This window comes from Quercus lobata, chromosome 12 (assembly GCF_001633185.2).
Source record: "Quercus lobata isolate SW786 chromosome 12, ValleyOak3.0 Primary Assembly, whole genome shotgun sequence".
NCBI lineage: Eukaryota > Viridiplantae > Streptophyta > Magnoliopsida > Fagales > Fagaceae > Quercus > Quercus lobata.
The window spans coordinates 15,321,517-15,341,560 of record NC_044915.1 but is presented as its reverse complement, the minus strand read 5'-3'; the positions used below and the strand labels follow the sequence as shown (position 1 = coordinate 15,341,560).

Here is a 20,044-nt window from a genome sequence, read left to right as displayed (position 1 = left end):
GACCTGCTTCGCAAGCATCGTCATGTTAAAATTTTGGATATCACGAAAACCCATACCCCTGACAGATTTTGATGAACATAAGGTACTCCACTTCACCCAATGGATCTTCTTTGCCTCACCCTGCCCCCACCAAAACTTTCAGATCATCATCTTAGTATCTTTGCATAGGCTAACCGGTAACTTAAAAACACTCATAGAATATGCTAGAATTGATTGGAGCATCGCCTTTATCATGACCTCCTTTCTCGCTTGAGAGAGCAGCTTTTCTTTCCACCTTTACATTTTTTACCATATTCTTTCTTTGATCTGAGTAAAGCAGGCTTTCTTCTCCCTACCTATAAAGGAGGGTAAACCTAGGTACTTCTCATAATGTTGGATTGCCAGAAGACCAAGAGACACTTTAATTGCTTCTTGAGCGGCATCATCCGTGTTCCTGCTAAAGAAAAGGGTAGTCTTATCCTTGTTCACCATTTGGCCTGAAGCAACTTCATAGGCAGCCAATAATTCTTTTATTTTTGTCACACTTGGCCAAAGTAGACCTACAAAATAATAAGTCGTCATCCGCAAAAAAGAGGTGAGTAAGCTTCGGGCCTCGTCTATAGATAGAGAAACCATGAATATGACCATCATTAGCAGCCTTTCTAAAAATTTCATTTAGGCCTTCCACACAAAAGAGAAAAAGATAAGGAGATAGTGGGTTCCCCTGTCTTAAACCTTTAGTTGGAACAATCATTCCCTGTGGCTTACCATTCACTAGGATATAGTAGGATACAGTGGAAATACATTCCATAATCAAGGCTACCCATGAGTTCTGAAAACTCATCTTCAAAAGAATTTTCTCCAAAAAAGCCCACTCTACTCGGTCATAAGCTTTGCTCATATCTAGCTTTAAAGTCATGAAACCTGTCTTCCCCGAGCAACCAGTTTTTATAAGATGCAAAGATTCAAAAGCAATCAAAACATTGTCAATAATCAACCTGTCAGCAATAAAGGCACCTTATTTTTCTAAGATGATACTATTGAGATAAAGTTTAAGCCTATTAGCAATGACTTTATTGACAATTTTATAAATCACATTACATAAACTTATTGGTCTAAACTTAGAGACTCTTTCTGGGTTTTTTACTTTTGGAATTAAATTAATAAAAGTATGGTTTATGGATTTTAGAATAAAGCTAGAGTTAAGACAAGAGAGAACAGCTTGAGTAATATCCATACCAACTTCAGACCAATATGTTTGATAAAAGAAGGGAGGCATACCATTCGGTCCAGGAGCTTTTAAAGGAGCCATATCTTTTATTGCTATCTCTACCTCCTCTGCCTTATAAGGTGCTGTGAGAGTTGTGTTCATCTCACTAGTAACTACTTCCTGCACCCCATCCAAAACACCATCAAGATTATGTGGGCTGGACGTTGTAAAGATTCCTGCATAAAAATCAACAAGCATTTTCTAAAAAATAGCTTCCTCTGATTGCCAAACTCCATCAGCATCCCTAAGCCCCTTAATAAAATTCCTATGCTTCCTCTGAGTAGCTGTCCTATGAAAGAACTTTGTATTCTTATCCCTACTCTTAATCCATTAAACCTAAGATCTTTGGTGCCACATTTGCTCTTCTTTGTCATACAGTTTATTCAACTCTGACTTCAATCTTGACACTTCTTGATAATTATCTTGTTTGACCGATATCTCCTTTGCCTTCCATAACAACTCCTTGGTCTGCTGAATTTGCTTTTTGACATTACCAAAAAGAGCTCGACTCTACTTCTTCAATTGTTTCTTGCATCTTTTCAACTTCTTTGCTATGGTGAACATAGGGGTGCCGTCTTCTTCTTGATGTGCCTAAGCTCTGGAGACCGTGTTGCCACAAGTCAAGTTTGTCACCCACATCGCTTCAAACCGAAACAGTTTTCGCTTCCATCCCTAGCTTTCCCCGTTCGATCAAGAGCTAGTAGGAAGGGCCTATGGTCCGAAGTAAAACAATTCAGGTGTTTTACTCTTCTTGTGGGATATCTTGTTAGTCATTCATAATTGGCAACACCTCTATCTAGTCACTCCAAAATCCATTCTCCTCTCCGACGTCCATGCCAAGTAAAATCTGGTCCCAAATACCCCATATCAGCAAATCCCCACTTATCAAGAACATCTAGGAAAGACTACATGAGATTGTGAGAATGTGGTAATCCTCCACTTTTATCCACCACCTCTAATAACTCGTTGAAATCTCCAAAGCAGCACCATGGAAGCTTCAGTTTTGAATTCAACATTTGTAACATATTCCACCTGTCAGTTCTTCTACTTGTCTTAGGTTCACCGTAGAACCTGGTTAAACGCCACGCATTCTCTGATCCTCCTTGCATAATAGCATCAATGTGGTAGTTCGAGAAGCTATCCACCTAAACAATGTCTTCATCTTTCCATAAGAGGGTCAATCCACCACCCCAACCATTGCTAGGGACAGTGAAACAACCATCAAACCTTAACCGACAACGAACCCATTCCATCCTCTCTATATCTGACCATGTTTCCGACAAAAACACAATCACGGAGACTTTGTGCTTGTATGATGTCTACAAGCTCCTGAATTGCATGACGGTTCTTAAGCCGTCGGCAGTTCCATGCTAAAAGATTCATTGGTTTTGGTGGAGCTGGGACCAGCCTCCACTAATGACATTAAGCCAGACTTAGCCACTTTCTTCTTAACCCCTCTGTCTCCCCATCTTCTATGTCTTCATCCCTAGAAGCCTTTTTTGATAAGATTGATAAGTGTTGTCTAGTGGGCTCACCTCTGTTTTGTTCTCTACGTACCCAACTTTTTTCCTTTTTCTTTTACTACAACCCAATTAGAGATTAAGCCCAAAGTACCAGGCCCATTAAACCCTGCTCCGCTAACGGCCTCAGATGGATTTTGAACTCATCAGCACCATATTCTCCCCCTTTTACTCCCACGTTATCAAATTTGGTAAGCTCATTATCAATCTCCTCTGACTCCTGAAATAACCCAGTCTGAGTATCTTTGGTCAAATTCAAAATGCCCAAGCTAGATGGGATAACTTCCATGTTATTAGGACTTTCCATATTGGTACCCTGATTATGTGGACTTTCCAATCTTGTATCAAGGTCAACCACCGGGTTTGATTGATCTCCGGTGACCTCACGGTACTGATCAGCCTCCTGTCTATCCATTGGATCATTTTCTCCACCTAATCCCGATTCGTACTTCTCCCTGACCCTATCCTCATGCATTTCGAATTCTTCCTAACCTTCTTCATCATCTAAACCCTACACACGGATCACTGTTTTTCGAGATGGATTTGGTGTGGCTGCACGTAACCAAACACCAAACTACTGATCCCCTACCTTTAAGGTGCCTCTACTTTTTACCCACAGTGGTCATTCTCTATCGCTATGTGTAAGTCTACCACACCAGTAACAGATGTTGGGTAGTCGTTCATACTTGAAACTCACCCATCCCTCCTTTCCCCTCGCTATAGTAATCGTACGTCCTCAGCATAAGGGTTTTAAGATATCCACTGCAACCCTAATTCTTATGAAGTTGGCCCCATACTGATCTCCCTCTTCTGACGCTTTCATATCCACACTACCCACTATCGATCCAATACCCTTTGCCACCTCTAAAGAAAAACTCCTAACTGGTAGGTTATGGACTTGAACCCAGAAACTAGTTGAATTAAAACCCAAGGATCTGATTGCATCACTTCTTTCCATTCTTTGTAATGCCACAAGATGTCTATCGAAAGTCCAAGGTTCACCCTGCAAAACCTTATCAATATCAGATTCCTCAGGGAACGCAAAAAGAACTTTATGATCACCCATATCCCTTATCTCAAAGCCTTTTCTAGTCTTCCACAAGAGCTTGAAGGTCCTGGCTATAGCCTCCATGTTTAAAGCCCTTCTAGTGAGGACCTTGGCTGCTAGCAAATGCTCCTCCACCACGATCTCATCCTAGACTGTAAACTTGTTGCCTTCTAATTCTGAAAGAGAAAACTTCTTCCATGATCCCATCATCTTCTCCATTACTAAAAACCAGAGCAGCTCTCTTCCTCGGTTTAGCAAATAATGCAAGAAAGAGAACTATGAAAGCCTTACTCAGAAGTAGGCACTAAGCCATTCTCCTAACTGCTAGGGTTTGGCAGGCCTTGCCCTAGGTCAGAGAAACTGTTTCTCCCCCTCTCTCTATTTATTTTACATCAAATTATTTTCGTCTTTAATCTTTATCATAACTTTCCCAATGCTCTATAATTTATTGTAAAATATGATACTAAAATGATAGTGCGGGGGTAAAAAAAAACTAACACAGGAACAACGATGATGATAATTGATCTACACAATTAATTCCTAAAAGATGGAAAAAAAATCCACAATGGGAGGTTTAAGCAATCAGTTGAAGATGAAAAAGAACTAAATCAAAGTTATGTTTGGTAACAATTTTTATTTTCTATTTTCAAAAACTTGTTTTTGGGAATAAAAAGAAAAAACAATTTTCTTATATTTTTGAAATAAAAAACATGTTTGGTTAGTTGAAATTAAAAAGATAGTTTTTTGAATAAAAAATAGAAAATACTAAAATATGTTGTTACTAGGATTGAACTCTAATGCTAACTTATTAAATGAGACGGATTCATTAAATTAAATACATTTTTTATTGACTTTTAAAAATTAGAAACTGAAAACAGACTTTTGTATGTTTTTATTTTCCTTCACAAATTGAGTTTTGAGAACAGTTTTTATTTTTTGTCCATTTTGGATTGCTAAACAAGTTTTTTAGTTTCAAAAATAGAAAATTGTTTTTGAAAACCGAAAATAAGGAGAAAAACAGTTACCAAACATATCCCAAGCTTTCATATATGTTGGAACAAGGTTCTTGAGGTATATGGGAAGGATTCAAAGGTTAAAAACTTAAGAAGACAATCTCACTGGTTTAGCTTCCCCTCTCTCTCTCTCTCTCTCTCTCTCTCGTTCTTGCCTAAACTTTCTCTTTCTAATTTTCTAAACCCCTTTGTCTGTTGTCCCTCTTCTCCTTTTATAGCCATCTTCTCCCCTTCTCTCCTCCTCCAGCTGGATTGCCCCAACTAGATTTGGGGGATACTTGTCTCATCAACCTTCTGCACTGCCATCTTTTGATCATGAGAAGGGACTTTTGGAAGTACTTCCACTGTTCAGGCTAGTCATTCAGCATTTAATATAGCTAACTTTAGGTGAGGGGTTTCATTAATGTTGAGGTGATTGCTTCATTGGGTTCTACATTTTCTATGTTGTGTCCCTCAGGATGAGCTTGGAAAGTGGAGAATCTCGATCGGAGAAGGGAGGTGTTATCCGAGATCCCTTCACCATCTCGGGGAGAAGGCTCTATCTATTACCTCGATGAGCCTCGAAAAAGGAAGTCATTACGGATCTCCATGACGGTAGGCCCAAATGGCTTCTTTGTACTTAGCAGGCTAATTTACTTATCACCATACTTTGGGCTGAGCCCATTCCTCAAGTTAGTTTCTTGGACTTTGGTCCTCGAGCCGAGCTCTCATTCATTCCCCCCACAGATAGATAATGCAAAATATCAACCAAAATAATGCAAGACTCACTCGCAAGGATGTCCTTCAACTGCACCATTTGGCTATTTGGTAGGGGAAATTCAACACTTGTTGATAGGGTCTCGTAGTTAGCAGTTTATATATGCTGTTGTTAGCCAACTATGCAAAAGAGTGTTCTGACTCTATTGTTTGGCTAGAAGAGTTCCCTGCAAGTTGTTTCTCTATTGCTTTAACTGATGTATCTGCATATTAAAACATATATCAAGAAAATCTCTTTCCTTTTATTAGAAAAATTATAATATACATGCATAAACAAAATACAGTAATTATAGGTATGTTTGAAGAAATCATTTTTTGATGAAAAAAATTATAACAGATAACCAAACACAAAGTTATGATTATGATATTTACGTTCTTACCAAGAATTGGGGGGGGGGGGGGGGGGGGGGGGTGGAGATTTGAATATAGGTTCTCATCCATGGGAGAATCATGTAATGCCATTGAGTCAAAAGGTTCTACGCAAGTGGCAAACACAAAACTACCGTATTTAAAAACTTTTGACGCAAATCTTGATTTTTTTCCTTCCCACCATAAATTATTAATTTCTAATTTTTTTACTCATAAATCTTGAATAATATATTCTAAACCATAATAAGTAACTAATCATTAGTATAAATTTAGAAAATGGTGCAACATTTAGTCATATTTTCTTTAATGAAAAAAATTAAGACTAAAATATTATTTTTTTTTCCTTAAAATATAGTCTACTCTCTGTTATATTCTTTAAAAAAATTTCCTAAAAATTTTAAATCTTTTACATTTTGTCCTTCATTAAGTTTCATGGACTAAAATAAAACCCAAATGATATGTCAAGGAAAAGAAAAATGAAAACCTAAAGCATATCATTTTTTGTCCCTAAGATAGAGTGTAGGTTAAAATATGTATTCTATAAACACGTAGATAAAAATTTAAGGAAAGTGGAAAAAAATGAAGAAGTGTGTGACATTTTAAATTTTCAAGAATGAACATTGAATATTGTGAGAACTTCAATACGAGGGGATAAAAAAAATTTAGTCTCTAATTAGTAATATTATGCGTGGTTCTTTAATTTGTTAATAAGGGATTATTGTAAATCTCAAGATGAAAATTGTGCAACTTGGTCTGGTTGAACTTTTTATTGAAACATTACTTACATGTTTTGTCTATCATGAGGTGCGGACAAGTTATCTCTATCTCTGTCCATGTTTTGCCATCTCTATTCCTCAAAACTCTAAAGCATCCTAATTCCTAATTTTTCATATCTACATGTACGTGTATCATAATTCAATGAATAAAAATAATCTTTCCCACCATTAGTGTTTTCCCTCTTGTCCAACCAATAATAATATATCACTATTCAACCAAAAATTAAATTTATAACCTATCACAGGTCGCTTTTCCCTTTTTTATGAGATAACCAAAATATAACAATTAAAATTAGAAAAAAAAAATCATATACCTAACATACTGAAATTTATAGAATCGAAACTGAAACAACTATAAGAAGATTATTGTTGATTACTTTGCAACTATTACTTTTTTTTTTTTGTCATAATATGCATTCCATGTATCTCTATATAAGAGAAGTATTACGCTTATAACATTTTCACAACACTTTTACACCAAATCATAGATGATAATTAGTTGTTATTAGTTATAATTTGAACCCGCTACTAAAATTATTTTTTTACCGATTCAGTAACAACCAATAATAATTTATCACTTATAATTTATTACGAAAAATATTATGAAAATGTTGTGATTGTATCACTTCCTCATCTCTAATCTTTCTCGCCATTTTGCCATAATTGTGGAGCAACAGTGCGAGATATACACATACAAGCTGTCAAATTGTTGTAAGTGCACATCCAAACTTTCCTTGCCATCTTTTTCATAATTAAACAAGCGTTATCATTACCAGCAATTCTAGAAGTTGGGTTTTTTTTTTTTTTTTAAAATACGTTATTTCAAATTGTCAAATTATATTACAAAAAATCTTACTAATTAATGTGACAAGTATATGATTGATATCACTTAAATATAATAATAAATAAATCTATCAAAAAACTTAATAATAAATGAATATTTGAATTCATTTTTTGTAATCGGTCGGTGACATTTAGTTTGTAACACTTATGTACTAAAATTTTATATTTGTAAATTCCCTTAGCATTGAAGTCGAGTCACAATTTAAGTTATTTTTCAAGGGTGTATAATGCAATTTGTGTACTATTTTTGAGTTATCAGCAAGTTTGGACAATTTGCTCTAACCAGTCTACATTTCATCCTACTCTTGAAAAGACCTTTGGCTCAGCTCCTACCATTCATGCTTCAAAAACATAAAAATCCTTTTGGGAGCACTAGTACAATACAAGCTTTATTACAACTCGTTTTAGGAATAATAGGAGATAGAGAGAGAGAGATGGAAAATGGTGATCATCCACCACTTTTTGTAACAAAATCAGCGAAGGGACGGACCCTAGTCCGATTCTATGCTCTTATAATTTTGGTATGTGCATGCTTGATCTTTGTATATAGGCTGAGCCACATACCTGCAAAACAAGAAGCTGGAAGATGGGCTTGGGTAGGATTGTTTCTTTCATAGCTTTGGTTTTGTTTTTATTGGTTTCTCACTATGATTGTTCGATGGAATCCCATCTATCGTTGCACTTTCAAGGACCACCTCTCTCACAGGTATCTCTCTCTCTTTCACATGTTTATATGTAAGCACATATCGTGATTTCAAGTCACGATTTCAGTTCATTTTTGGCGCGTGTAAGAGTGTATAGAATCTATAAATTAATGTGTGTAACAGTATTTTCCAAATGTAGTGCATGCTTTTTTCGCTGTTGTTGCTAAGTGTGGTTGGACAAATAAACAGATACGAGAAGGTTTTGCTAGGCATAGACATATTCGTGTGCACTGCAAACCCCCTTATAGAACCACCAGCTATGGTGATTAACAAAGTTCTATTAGTCATGGCTTATGACTATCCACCTAAGAAGCTAAGAGGCTATTTGGCCAATTAAATTTGATAACTCAATTATCAGTTTCCATAATTCATAACTCAAAAATGGTGGGACTCATAACAATAAGGTTGTTTGGCCAAACGATAACTCTGTTTTCATAACTCTGTTTTCATTACTCAAGTCTCTGATTTTTAAATTATGAGTTATGGAAACTGAAAACAACCAAAAGACTGTTTTCAGTTTCCATAACTCATAACTCAATGGTATTTTCGTAAATAAACACATATGGAGAGACCCACAGCCGCAACTTTTGACCACCTTTTGACTTTTTTATTTATTTATTTTATTTAGCTTCGGTGAGTTTGGGTACTAAAAAAAAAAAGAAAAAAAAAAGCTACATCGGCTGATAGGTATGGGCTCACAAATAGTGTGAAAAATATTGAGTGATGGAAATTGGGTGATGATGCCAAACGGGTGTGAAAAATTGAGTGATGAGTGATGAGTTATGAGTGATGGAAATTGAATGATGAAAAATGATTGGCCAAACTGGCTCTAAGTGTTTATCTATCAGATGATGGTGGTTCAGAATTAACGTTTTATGCTATGGTAGAGGCGGCACGTTTCTCAAAGTTTTGGCTTCCATTTTGCAAGAAGTTCAAAGTAGAACCAAGATCCCCAGAGGCTTATTTCTGCACTGCTGTTCACCCACTTGGAGAGCCTTTCAAGGCTAGGGCCGGCTCAAGGCCTAGGCCTAAGGCCCCACTAAAAAAAAAAAAAAATTTCTTGAGAAAAAAGACCCAATTTTTTATAGTTAAAGGCCTAAATTTTTATAAAATTATATATATTTTTTAAAGGTTGTACATTTTTTTTATTAGTGATGTACAAATTTTACTATTAGTTTACAAATTGTCATGTTATTAATCATAAAAAATGTGATATAAACATTCATTAGTTAAATTAATGAAATTCATCAATGAGAAATAATATCACATTATATTTTGAACATTTTATAGTACTTATAATTAGCGCATTTTTCTTTTTCATTTCTATTAAGACTCTCAAAGTACGAGACAACCTTAACTCAATTGAAATCCTAAAATATTTCAAAAAGATATTGCAAATGTATCAAATCATCAATTATAGATTAATCTCCCTTAATAGTTTGAGACTTTGATTTTTGTATACTAATATCCTACAAAACTATACACCAAATAATATCTCTCTCTCTCCCTCTCTTAAAATCAAAATATAAAATTAAAAATTAGATTACAACTTTATTTAACTATGCATAGTCTTATATCCAAAATAAAGTATCTTTTTCAATCGCAATATATTTTTATTTCTTTTTTATTAATATTTATAATTCAATTATGATATTCAATTCTCTATATGAAATTAACATTAATCTAGTTGGTATTATTTATGTATTTAATGTATCAAATTAACCTTAATTTAATTAGTATTAAATAATTTTATTTAATTAATATTTACATATTAAAGATCTCACATAAATTTTTCGTCTTAGTTCCAAATTATGTTGGGCCGCTCCTGTTCAAGGCTAAGGAGTGGTCGACCATGAAGGTACCTCGTACTTATATACACTATGTAAAGCTCTAAGACACGCCCAAATAGTACTGACACACCCTTTTTTAGGGCTGTCCAGCGGGCTAAGTGACCCAACCAAACCGACCGGATCCACCCAACCCAAAGCCCAATGGGCGGACCCAAAGAGCATGGTTGGTCGGATTTAGGTTTTTTGTTACTATTAAAAACCAAAGATTCGGTTCGGGTAATGGGTTAAAGGATAGAAAACCCATATACCCACCCTCACCGAAGGTTAAAGAATTTTTAGAAAAAAGAATATTATATTTTCAATCCTCATCAGTTTCTACTCTCTAGGTGAAGTGATAACTGATAAGATACCGCCTACAGCCTATAGGTAAGGTGATAAGATTTAAGCTTGAAGTTGACTAAAGTTACTGAGTACTACTGACAAACTAATACTTGCACGCAAAATTGCAAACACAATATCAAATCAAACTGAAATGAAATTTCAAATCAAAATTCTCAGTCTTAAGTTTCACAACTCACAATTGGCTAATGTGTGCGTCGGTAAGTAATCAGCCAAAAGGGGTCAGAGTTGGCAAAAAGTCTCTACTGATAAGCGTTTAGTAATGTTTTTTTAATAATATTATTTATATTTTTTTAAAATATAATTAAAAAATATATAAAAATACGTGTAATGTTATTTAAAAATTAAAAATATATTGTTAAATTATTATACCAAACGTCCGGTGTCTTTAATAGAATTACTGGTCAACCCTAACATGTTGTTAAAATAGATGTGGATTTAGTTGTGTTTGTAACTGATTTCTAATTCTTTTTTAGAGTCATCTTTTCTTTCTAATTGTTAGAGGGGTTTTCATTATCACACACCTATTATTTCTATAATATCTTTTTTTATATCCACTTTTATGTGTTAAATATGGACATTTTTATATCAATTATGAATATGTATAAAATAGTGGATGTGAGGGAGTTTGAAAGAATATTTTTTTAATATAGAAGCATGATTTAATATTTTAATTATTGAACGGAGAAAGAAATTAAAAATCCTCACCAATCATGACAAGTTGGTTGTGGTCGATGATTCGATGGAGTATATAGATTGGGTGGTGGATTTTTTTTTTTTTTGGACAAAGCAGTGAAAGTACAATACTAATCGCCAATTAATAATTGTCGGTTTGTCACATAAAAAAACAAAAAATAAAAATTCATTGTCGGTTTGTTTCAACCTTAGGGAATAAAAATAATTTTTCCTAACATAGGTGCTCTACTTCTTTTTTTTTTTGGTTAATAGACGTTATATTCAACAAAAAAGAAAATTACATACTGGCCACAGAGGCCAAAGTACTGGCTACCTGCCTATAACAGTATAGTCCATTTCTATCAAATACAATATATTTATCTAATTCATCCGAGGGGGAAACATCAAAGACAACAAAATCCTCCCTCATACAACATCCATTTTTAGCCAAAAAATCAGCACACCTATTCGCCTCTCTAAAGATGTGTGCTACCCGAACCTATGTGAACCTTGCCATGAGTGATTTGCAATCAAAAAGCAAAGGAGAAAATAATTTGTTAGAGTTGTCAGCCTTATTTAGCATCTCCACAATAGCCTTGGCATCCAAATCAACTTCTAAATGACTAATTCCCAGCTGATTGGCAAGAGCTAATCCGTCCCTCAAAGCCCATAATTCAGCCATTACACTAGTAGTGTATCCAATTGATCTCGAATAACCTTTAATCCATCCCCCTTCGCTGTTCCTGATTAAGCCTCCACCACCCGCCTTGCCTGGATTCCCAAGTGAGGCCCCATCAGTGTTTAGTTTATACCAACCCGGTGAAGGTTTAGACCATTTGACAGGGATGACAGCTCTGGCAGCAACCTGTTTAGCCTTGCTTACACAATAGTAGTACTCTTTAGCTTGGCTAAGGCACACCTTGTCCAGTGTGAGGTTTGGAATAGAGTTATCAAACACAACTCTATTCCTACTTTTCCACAGATTCCAAACAGCAAAGAGGAATAGAAAACACCAAGGAATGCTTCCTTTATACATCACTTCACTCAAGCAATTGTTTTTTAGCCAAACCTCAAGGCTACTAGCAAATGAATTCACATGAGTAGGAGGAACTTCTAATTTTCTCCACAGGTCACGAGCAATTAAACACTCACGGAGAAGATGGACAATAGATTCATCTTGATCTTTGCATAAAGGGCACACTTTATCACAATTTATTCCTCTATCTGCTAACACTCCCTTAACTGGAATACTGCCATGTAAGCATGACCAAAGGAAGGTTGTAATCCTCGGCAATATGTCCAGTTTCCATATCCACTGCCCATTAAATTGTTCTACATCTTCTTCCCCTTGCACAGCAAGCCGATAAGCAGTCTTTGTAGAAAAATCACCATTTTTGGAATATTTCCACAGAACCGTATCTTTCCCACTCCCATGAACTTGGATTGGCACTGCTTTAATCTTCTCTTTAATGGATTGAGGGAGGTCAAAGGAAATCAGCTCCCATTTCCATTCCTGTCTACACCACAGCTCTGAAATTTTTAGATTTTGCTCTTCCTGTTTAAGAGGACCTTCAATCATGCCTTGTAATGATTTACCATTCACCCAATCATCCATCCAACACTAACCCCGGATCCATTTCCAATCCCCCAGGCAATCCCTTTTTTGAAAATAGGGAATCCCAAACTAATGGCTTTCCAATTAGGAGACGAAGGGAGTTTTTCTGGTTCTCTTGATCTAATTCTCGAATGAGAACAATATTTATTCAAAATAACCTTTGTCCATAAAGCATCTTGCTCATGATACATCCTCCAATTTAACTTAGATAACAAAGCTATATTCTTAGCTCTTGCTTCTTGAATACCCAATCCTCCCTCTTCTTTGGACTTCACTATTTTATTCCAACCCACCATATGCATTCTCCTTCTTTCATTTGTTGACCCCCATAAAAAATCTCGATTGATCTTGTCCAATTTCTCACATACATGCACAGGAAGGGCTGCTCCTTGCATAACATGATTTGGAATGGCCGACATGGTTGATTTAATTAATACAGCCCGGCCAGCAAAAGAGAGGAACTTGGCCTTCCATCCAGCAAGCTTACTCATTACCCTCTCCACAATGAAGTTATAAGGGTTTCTAGGGACCCCTCGGTGCTTTATGGGAAAACCGAGGTATTTTCCAATATTATTAGTCTCTCTAATGTCCAATCTTCCACTTATATCCTCCTTCAACTCCTCACTAACATTAGGCGAGAAGTCTACTTCATATTCTATCAACGGCAACATCTCATCTCACGTGTCTTTTTCTTTTCTAATTAAAAAATAATAAAATTGGAAAAGAAAAAAAAAACAAGACACATAACATTATATATTAATGGTATATAAAGTGGAATATCTAATAAATAAGGAATTTTCGTTTATCAAAAATCATTTGAGCACTTAAAAATTAAGAGTTAAGTTAACAAATACCGAATACCCTAAAGGTATTAGTTTATGAAATATTTTTAGAAATTTTTTATTAAAAAAAAAAAGAAGAAGATTTTTTTCACAACTTTGTATATTTTCCATGAAGGAGATGCCAAAACTTTCTTAAAATAGTCCATTAAAAAATTTCCTAGCACCCATTAACATGATCCAAAAATTCAAACAACTTGTAGTTTTTGAATCCAAATCTTCTGTCTCATTTTTCCTGTACCACTCAATACTCTACCAGTAAAAACTTGCCACATACCCACCTATTTAATTAAATATAATTTTTCCAACTTTACTCATTTTAGGTTTTTAAAATATATAAAAAAATAAATTCAAATAACCCAGCCAGTCAACCACCCCTATCAACCCATTCCCACCGACCACCGCCACCAACTTTCGTCGGCTGTCAATATCCAACCACCACATTCGGCAACCATCCACCACCTCCGGTCAGTGACCCAAAGAAAACCCAAAACTTAAACACCTCCCTTCCACCACCACCAAAACTTGGCCGGCACCAGCAGTCAGCGCCCTCGACATCATCGCTCACGACAAACAAAATTTATGTTTGGTAAAAAAATAAACTCAAATAACCCAGCCACCCCCATCAGCCCATCCCTATTGGCCACTACCACCACCCTTCATCGGCCGTCAATATCCAACCACCACCTTCGGCCAGCCATCCACCCCACCATCTACATTCAGTGACCCAAAGAAAACCCAGCCACCCCTATCCATCACCTTTGTCCAGTGACCAAAAAGAAACCCAAAACCTTCCTCACCAGTCACCACCACCTTTCTCCGGTGCCAACATGAAGAGATTGGAGGCCAGCACTGCCGCATGGCATTGCAGCCTCTTGGTGGCGTTAGAGTAGAGCGGTGGTGACTGTTGTGGTGCGTTGGGTTGTTTTTTTTTTTTTTTTTTTTTTCCAAATTATTATTATTATTATTATTATTCTTGTAACTACTCGAAGGTAGTGGGTGGTGGTTCCAGATTTATTGCTCGAAGGTGGGTATCGAGGTACGGTGGTTGCCGTGAGCGACGATGTCGAGGGCGCTGTGTGCTGGCGCCGGCCAAGTTTTGGTGGTGGTGGTAGGGAGGTGTTTAAGTTTTGGGTTTTCTTTGGGCCACTGACCGGAGGTGGTGGATGGCTGCCGAATGTGGTAGTTGGATATTGACAGCCGGCGAAAGCTGGTGGTGGTGGCCGGTGGGAATGGGTTGATAGGGGTGGTTGACTAGCTGGGTTATTTGAATTTATTTATTTTTATATATTTTAAAAACCTAAAATGAGTAAAGTTGGAAAAATTATATTTAATTTAAATAGGTGGGTATGTGACAAGTTTTTACTGGTGGAGTATTGAGTGGTACAGGAAAAATGAGACAGAAGATATGAACTCGTAGTTTTCCTTTTTCCTCACTAACGATTTGTTGCACAGCTGTCTAAAAAAATGTCATGCTATTTTACAGATGAGAATAATGATATTGGAAGTATGTGTTGGCGAACCACGCTCACATGTGCTTTTTAGTTTTTTTTTTTTTTTTTTTTTGAGAGAGAGAGTTTCAATCATCAGATGTCTTATACAATCATCAAAGACTTTACCAGTTGAGCTAACTGGAATCCACACATGTGCTTCTTAGTTAGTAGTATTAGTCCTGTCAATTTTATTTTATTTTATTTTTGGGTGTGAAATGAAGATAGAAATTTATACTTTCTCAAAAAAAAAAAAAAAAAGATAGAAATTTATAAATTCAAAAGTATATAAGATAAAAATATTTAATTATTTTTAGCAAAAAATAAATTATTATTTCTGTCAAATTATAATTACATATAATCTCCAAATTTTAAATTAGCTGGCAAACATCTAGTAGTTTTTTTTTTTTTTTTTTTTAATTCACATTTGATATAAGATAAAATCCTATTTCAAATTGTAGAAATTATATGAAGACATGAAGAAACGAGTTGAAACTAGTACAAAGCAAGGTCAAATTTCAGAAGAAATACGCCAAGAACACAAGGGATTTAGTGAGTGGACATTCGTTGCAAGCCAATATGATCATCAAACGATTCTTCAGGTACTTCCTACAATGTCCCTGTCTCATGGAATGATTATTTACAGATCCAAATTTTTTTCAATTTCTAGGCTTAGTTAATAGATTTTTTCCCCCTAAATGCAAAGTTCATAGAGTTGTAACTTATAATTTGTAGATACTTATTGATGGGAGAAACCCCAAAGCTGTGGACATTGAAGCAAGGGTGTCAATACCGTACCGGAGGCTGTACCGGTTTGACCAGCGGTACGATATATTTCGGATACCGGTCAATACCGGCATACCGTTTCGGGTTTACCGCTATATATATAAATATATATATATATATATAAATTCATAGATTAGACTAATTTTTAATCTTAAACCCCATACAAACTCAAGCCAAAGCCCAAGACTATATATTTGTATCTATAAAAATGAATTAAAAATTAAGTTAAATTTAAAATACCAAGCTTACCTCTCAATACTTTCACACGTGAACTACCTGAGGGCTTAAAGAAAAAAAATAATAATAAAAAAAAAAAAAGAACAACTGACATGTGATGATGTGAGAGGACTTTTGACCGTTTTAGGGGTTAAGAAACAATTAAAAAAATGAAAAAAACTGACATATGAAAGCTACTTTTGACTTTATACATCACTTTGCAGGCTATCAACTTTATTGGGTGTTTAAAGAGTTTGAAATTCAGGCTCTTTGGCATACATTGGACGCAACCAAGAAAGAGGGAAGAGAAAGTAAATTTGAAAGAGAGTAGGAGAACGCCGGCTAAGAAGATCGATCTGGAATTTGAGGGAGGAAAGATTGTGCACTATGAGTTTGACAAACTGCGAACGCCAGTGAGTGGAGAGATGAGAGAGTGAGAACGTTTTTTTTTTTTTTTTTTCTTCTTCTTCTTCTTTTTCTTGTTTCAGTCCGGTATGCATTTACCGGCCGAAACAGCCGGATTTCGCCGGTACGCGGCCGGTACGACCGGTATTTTTTCCGGTACGAAATAAAGGGGGTATCGGTACCGGTTTGCTGGCCGGTACGATATATATCGGCCGTACCGGCCGGTACGGTACGAAATTAACATCCTTGCATTGAAGGACAAACTTTACCCACTCTGGTTTACTTGGCACGTGAAAAGAGACCCCAATATCACCACAGTTTTAAAGCAGGAGCCATGAATGCATTGGTAAACCTTATATCATGAAAAACTATCGGTAATTGGGGAATATAGTCGGTGTGGTATTTCAGACCAATAAAAACAAGCCATCTAACATAAAATTAACTCAAAAAGTCATATGAAAACATTAATTTTTATATTATGGTTGGGTTTGGATCCGTGTTTTGCTCTTAGTGTTTCCGTTTTTTTTTTTTTCTTTTTTAAAGACCAGCGCTTGGTGCACCTATGAACAGTATATCAATGCATATGAACAGTAAAAAAAGGTGAACTGTAATTTTTCACACATTTAAAAATTATTTTGCTACAATCGGTCCGTTTGGATTGAGCTTATTTTTGTTGAAATTGAAAACACTGCAGTAAAATAATTTTTAAATGTGTGAATAATACTGTGGGATCTATTTTTTAATTTTTTTCTGAACAAAGTGATTGTGGGTCCCATGAACAATACATGAATAGTACCGGAACAATGTGTGAACAGTGATATTTGTCTCATGAATAGTAAATTTTGTCTCCTCCCTGAAACGCGTGAAAAAAAAAAAAAAAAGGGGTAACACAGGATTCAGTGGAAACGCTGAATCCAAACTGCATCAAAAGCTATCCACCATTGTGTTTCGCAAATGTGAGGTTTTCAAAAACATAATGCCTAACGCATAGCTTCCAGTGTTTTTGACAAAAAACGCAAGTTTTCATTTAGATAATGCACCACCATACGGAGCCAATGTTTTCAATTTTTAGCAAAATAAGCTGCATCCAAACGGATCTTATATGTCTTAATTTTATTGGTTTAAAGTACCTTGTCAGCTAACCTAATTTTTATATTGGGTGACCTTTTTTTATTGGTTTGGAATACCACGCAAGTATAGTCTAAAAGCTGCATGCGAAATGCAAGCTATATTGTTTTGTTTTATATTTTGCAATCTCCATTTCCAAAGAATTCGTGTGTTAAATTTTTTTTTTAATTTTTAATTTTTTTATTTTATGATCCTAATCAACCGTCCTTAATAATCAAAAAAACAAAAAAATAAGAGTGTCATCCAGGATAAGCAATGGACCCATAATTCTTAACGTAGACTGCGACATATACTCGAACAATTCACAATCGGTGAGAGATGCTCTATGTTTTTTTATGGATGAAGAAAAGGGTCATGAGTTTGGCTTCGCACAGTTTCCACAAGCAATGGAAAATCTTACAAAGAATGATATATATAGTAATTCATTCCATGTAATGAAGATGGTGAGCATCAACAAACAACTTAAACTGATTTTAAACTATTTTATTGAACCTGTGTCCCTGACTACAAATGCTTTTAACCAAATTTTTGCCCATGGTATGCCTTGCAATAAAGGTGGAGCTTCCAGGGTTTGATGGGAATGGAGGGTCTAGTTATGTTGGTAGTGGGTGCTTTCACAGGAGAGAGACTCTCTGTGGGCAGAGATATAACAAGGAACATAAGGCAGATTGGAAGAAATGGATCAATAAATTAGAGGCACGAGAGAGTGCAAGTGTATTAGAAGAAACATGCAAAGTCCTTGCAAGTTGTACCTATGAAGAAAACACTCAATGGGGAAAGGAGGTCTCTCTCTCTCTCTCCATGAGTGGTAATAATTAGACACTCCATTTCACAATCATAATTGAAATCGTGTTTTCATGAAAACATGATTTTAGCTGAAGTATGTAGTATGTCCGGCAGTGTATTACCTAAATATATGCAACAATAATTAGTGCACTTGATATATATATGAACCTCATTTATATGTTGACTTGCAGATGGGTTTAAAGTATGGGTGTCGACTTGACGATATCTTTACAGGATTAGCTATACAATATCGAGGCTGGAGATCAATATACTTCAATCCGAAAAGAAATGGCTTCCTAGGAGTTGCTCCCACTACGTTACTGGAGTCACTTATACAGCAGAAAGACTGGTGTGAAGGTGGTTTTCAGATCTTTGCCTCAAGCTATTGCCCCTTGGTGAATGGGCATAAAAACATTCCTCTAAAACTTCTACTTTCATATTGTCCCTATATGCTTTGGGCTGTAAACTGCTTGCCTACCTTGTACTATGTTACTGTGCCATCAATATTTCTGCTTAAAGGCATCTGCTTGTTTCCAGAGGTATGAAACTTTAATTTCTTAACCAATAAGTCTTGATACATAATTTTTTTTCACAACTGTATACATTATTTACTGTGATTTGTGCGTAATTAAATTAGTGCCTGTGGTGAATCCAAGTAAAAGCAATGTTACCCCAATTATAGTAATGAATAGCATTATTCTTTCTTAAACCATACATTTCTACGATTGTTGCTAAACCATCTCTTAAGAACTTCATCAATTTGCATCAGCAGATTTCAAACCCATGGGCCCTGCCATTCATATCTGTCATCTTTGTCCACCGTGCATATAGCCTAGGAGAATTTGTATGGTGTGGTGGCACACTACTAGGTTGGTGGAATGATCAAAGGATGTGGCTGTTTAAAAGAACGAATTCCTACTTCTTTGCCTTCTTTAACGTCATCCTAAAACTATGGGGTTTTCACAGTTAACATTTACCATCACAACAAAAGTGGCTGACAACGATGTGTCGCAGAGATATGAGCAAGAGGTGATGGAGTTCGGTACACCTTCTCCAATGTTCACCATTTTAGCCACAGTTGCATTGCTGAACGCATTCTGTTTTGCTGGAGGAATGAAGAGGGTGATTGTGGATGTGCAAACTTTGGTTTCAGAACCATTTATATTGCAAATTCTTCTATATGGTCTATTGATTTTAATCAACATCCCTGTTTACCAAGGTCTCTTCCTCAGGAAAGACAATGGTAGAATGCCCATTTCAGTGACATATTTGTCAATTATGTGTGCTCTATCGGTTTGTACAATAGCCCTGTATTAAGTTCTAACTAATCTAGCTACCATACAAGACTTATGCTGGCTAAGAAATACTTTGATGAAACCGAACCTGGTCAACATGATTTATGTGTGCTTTATCGGTTTGTACAATAGCCCTGTATTAAGTTCTAACTAATCTAGCTACCATGCAAGACTTATGCAAGCTAAGAAATACTTTGATGAAACCGTATCTGGTCAACATGATTAGAGTGAAATTGACTTGTATCTTTTTTCTTTTTCTTTTTCTTTTTTTTACATCATTCAGAATTTCAGATATCTCAAAAAATTTCAATTGACTTGGCATCTTTTTTCCTTTTTTTTTTT

General features: G+C 35.7%; 1 pseudogene; it reads left to right on the top strand.

Annotated features, from left to right (window-relative positions):
* The first annotated feature begins 8,008 nt into the window (after nt 1-8,008).
* On the top strand, nt 8,009-19,929 carry LOC115972614 (annotated as a pseudogene).
* The last annotated feature ends 115 nt before the right edge of the window (nt 19,930-20,044 follow it).